Raw genomic sequence first — 4,669 nt, 5'->3', positions numbered from 1 at the left:
CTGTGGTGGTGCTGTGGTGGTGCTGAGTGATAATGTGGTGGGACTGAGTGGTGTTGTGGTGGTGCTGAGTGGTGCTGTGGTGGTGCTGAGTGATGCTGAGGTGGTGCTGAGTGATGCTGTGGTGGTGCTGCTGAGTGGTGCTGTTGTGGTGCTGAGTGATAATGTGTTGGTGCTGAGTGATAATGTGGTGGTGCTGAGTGATGCTGGAGTAGCTCTGAGTGATGATGTGGTGATGCAGAGAGCAGAAAGGCACAACAAACAGTCTAACAAAGGGCAGAAGGGCAGAAAAAGAAGGGAAAAACGAGTCTAACAGAGGGCAGAAGGGCACAAAAAACCAGTCTAACAGTGGACAGAAGGGCAGAAAAACAAGGGAAAAACGAGTCTAACAGAGGGCAGAAGGGCACAAAAAAACGAGTCTAACAGAGGGCAGAAGGGCACAAAAACAAGGGAATAACAGAGGGCAGAAGGGCACAAAAAACGAGTCTAACGGGGGGCAGAACGAATCCAGCCCTGCGTGTTTGTCCACGAAGATGCCACCTTTCTGTGTAATACCTCTACTCAACTGGACTACTTTCTACTGTCCTAATCAGTAAGTGCTCCCTCGTTGGCTAAATGTAAAGGGGCAGATTTACAATAACTGTCTCATCCCCAGAGATGCGCCAGTTATTGTGCGCCGCAGCTCCGCCACCCATGGTGCGCCGCATTTACAATGCGGTACAAAAGGGGGGTGGTGATGGACGGAGCATCTGAATCAATCAAACACTCACCCCCAGTCAAAAGATCTGGGTTTAATCCATCACCGTTCTTTAGCCCACTCTGCCACCCCAGTTCAGACATGGCTATATGCAAATCAGTCTGACCCTGTGCCTCATGGGAACAGTCCAGCCCAAACTGCCAAGCCATGTCTTCCCTGGACCGGAAACAAGCTTCCGAGGACCGGTTTCTGGCATTCCAGCCGTCTTCAGCCCGGCTTGCTTAAATCCAGTGGCAAAGTGAGCAAGGGACTCACGTCTGAGCATACCCTGCCACAATTATGGCGGCCAAAAGCGGTACAAAAGGGGGTGGTGATGGACGGAGCATCTGAATCAATCAAACACTCACCCCCAGTCAAAAGATCTGTGTTTAATCCATCACCGTTCTTTAATCCACTCCGCCACCGTCCATCACCACCCCCTTTTGTACCGCATTTACAATACGGCGCACCATGTGGCAAAAACGGCACAGATGCATCACGCATCTGTGCCGCAAAAGCACCACATTGCTGGAGCTGCGTCGCAAGCACGACGCAGCTCCAGCAATGCTCTGGGGGGCCCTATCTCCCCAATGCTGCGTCAAACCTTGCGCCTTCTTCAAGCAGGTGCAGGGTTTTGACGCAGCTTTGGCCTAAAAGTGACTGAGTGAAATCTTGTAGATTTCACTTAGCCACTTTTAGGAGGCGTTCATGCGCAGGAACGCCCTCCCCAGCGCCAGAACGCCTCCTGATGGTGCAGGGCTTTACAACGTGACGCATCTCTCAGATGTGTCACGTTGTTAATACCCAGCACCATGGCGCATCTTTTGTGCTGCCGCTGCGTCACAAAAGTGACACAACTGCGGCGCAAAAGAGGTGCAAGCAGCTTGTAAATCTGCCCCATAGTGCTTTTACTACATACATGCTTTACAGGCACAAATGGTCACTGGAGACACATCTTCTGTCCCTTTACGCAGCTGCAGTGTAGTAAAAGCACTATACATTTATCCAATGAGGGAGCACTTACTGGATTAGCCAGTAGAAAGTACTCCAGGGCAAATCGCAAAAAAATCTGCGATTGGGTGGGAAAATTCGCAAAAATTGAGGATTTTTTTTGCAATTTCGCGGGGAAACCTGTGAATTCGCGGTACGCGAATTCGCAAATTTCGCCAATGCTTAGTTATAACTTACACACAAGATACTCAAATGCAGAACTTTACGTTAGGGGTACAGTGACATTACATCACTAATGATATGCCAAAACACCCACATGTACCTGCAGTATTAAATGAGAGTCCAACGCTCCAAATTTGGTCCAGGTGGGGACCAAGTTACGCATCAGGTCCCATCATCCACATCACCCACCTGTGCGAGCTCCCGGACAGTGCCGCAGTCTGGATGTGCTGGGAGGGGTGCAGAAGCCACGGCGTGAGCTGGCGGTCTCGGGAGGCAGCTGGACAGCCCGCTGCAGAATTCAACGCACCGGAGACATCCGCAATCACCCGGGAGCCAGCCGGGCGAGTCATGCCCCACGCCCAGAAACAAAACTGGTCCGCCAATGAGAGCGGCACTGCGACTTCCTGCACCTCTCGCACACTCCGCTGCTGCCCATTTGTCGCTCGAGCCACCTGTCCCGGTCAGACAACGCTCTCTGACCCAGGAGGGTGAGGCCCTGCCCGGCTGAGGCAAGGCGCGTGCCGCTGCAGACAGGTGCAAGAGGGCTGGCTGCCGTACTGTGCAAACCTTACCATGGGTGAGGAGGGTGTATGGTGCAAGAGCACTCCGTTCAAACCATGTAGCTGGAACAGAGAGGGCGTGTGTGTCATGCAACGCCAATCGATCAAGCCTCGGCAGGCGTTAAACTTGAATTTGTTGCCACATTTCAAACGCCTTTTATTCAGAGCGTGAATTTAGATGCTCCTTGCCTGCGCGCTAATGCAACCAAAGTTCCATGTGCTCAGTTACCATATTTAAGGATTATTCCGTTTACCTGAAGGCTGCAGTTTAGACATATTCCCGGTCTCGCTTCGGCCAGTATCAACAACGGTAGCCATCCTCTCCCCCAAAGTATTCCAGGATACTGGGGCCCGAGCTCCCCTGGCCAGCCATGACAGACGAGCAGTGTCTCTCAGCTGTAGCTTCAACACCCAATGGGGGCTAACTCTCTCTGCACATGTGCGGGAAACCCAGCTACCAAGTCGCTTGCAGGCGTTCACTGATTACACTAAACACATCTTAAAACATCAGCTTTCCTTTTAGCTTATGACCTCAGTTGGGTGTTGCGCGGGCAAAATTCATATTCCAGACAATATTAGTATCAGCTTAGTGACACCATCCATCTTGGGTTAGAATTTCCAATGCAATATATAGATAAGATTTGTATTGCTTATCGTGCGCAACACATAGGCAGCCTTTCTTCTCGTTATTGACCAAAGTGTGGGTTCTGATTGCTGCGGCTCGAACGCGCACACCATTCTGACATGGCAATCAGTCTTTGATGACATGAGGCTATTGGTTCGTCCGGTTTTAACGAAATAGTGAAAATGTATTTACAGCCATAGAAAACAAACTGTGTATACTGTGCCAGTTCTCAGGTGACCACATCCTTGGTACAAGCGCTCGCGCGGCAGGAGGGGGGGTGATAGACTGCGCGATTCACTTGCAGGAGCGTTAATTACTACCATCTTGTGGGGCGCGCTCCCGCATGTGAATCTCCTGACGTGCGCGCGTTGCCATTGAAGGAAATGGAACCCATGCATTTGCTAGGATGAAAAGCCAAACCGATCGGAAAAGGTCTTTTTGCCTTCGCAGCGCAGGTGCGCTGCGAAGGCGAGACCTAAAAAGAGCATATACAGGCTCATGCATCAATATTGTATTTAGCGATTCCTTAATTGCAAAAAATAACGAATCGCAATTAAAGAATTGCAAACTGCAATGCAGCAAGAAATCGCTATAAAAATAGTGATTTCTTAAAATTTCTTTATTGCGATTCTCTAATTGAGAATCGCAATTAAGGAATACTTCCCCATCTATTCATATGGGCCTAGAGGTCCATTGGAATGAATGGAAATACATTCTTAATTTGCAATTCACCTTTAAAAATTTGCAAATTAAGAATGCAATTTCAAGGGTGCAGGGGTGTCCAAAGGACACCCTGTTGCACCCCTGAAATCTGCTTAGGAGTACATTTTGCACACATGTGTGTGTGTAAAATGGAACTTTGAAAAATGCACTTTAGTGCATTTTTCAAAGTTTTCGCAAATTACCATGAAGGTCAACTTCATGGTAATTTGCTCCCCTTATTTGCAAATTCGCAAATTTTTAAAGTTTGATGCATTGCATTTAAGGAATCTCAATTCTTAAATTGCCACAATTACTAAAATGTTAATGCATCCCAAAAATGGGAATTACATTTGCAAACGGACGAATTTTGCGATTCGCACCGTTTGCGAATGCAATTTCCTTTGATGCATGTGGCTGAGAGCACCTATTAAAAAGGTTATACTGAGTCTAAAAAGCAGGAAAAGGAAATTGATTAATAATGGCTGTGATCTAACAACATAATCGATTATGGACGATAGAACGTCAGTTCCTAAACCTTACTTATGTTTAAAACGTCTATTTCCCAAACTTCTCATCTGTGGGATTAGGACTTCTACTTAAGCCACTGTTCATCTTTTGGATACATTGGTTCCTAAGAAGGAATCATCAGTAGGTGGCCTGGGCCAGAATATGCTGTATGTCATTCTATGTAGATCTGCTGGCCTTGCCCGGGACAAAGAGGAAGGTGGCTTATCATTCCAACTAATAGCACTACTTTGAGTTTCTTCATTGTACGTCTATGCATACTAACCGGATTTAATATTTTTCTTATTACAAACTTCTTTAATACAGAGGAATATCACACTAGATTTCAATTAGTACGTATAACAGATACAG

Source organism: Lissotriton vulgaris, chromosome 7, assembly GCF_964263255.1.
Source record: "Lissotriton vulgaris chromosome 7, aLisVul1.2, whole genome shotgun sequence".
In the NCBI taxonomy this organism is placed as follows: Eukaryota; Metazoa; Chordata; class Amphibia; order Caudata; family Salamandridae; genus Lissotriton; species Lissotriton vulgaris.
Note: the sequence above shows the minus strand (reverse complement) of the source record.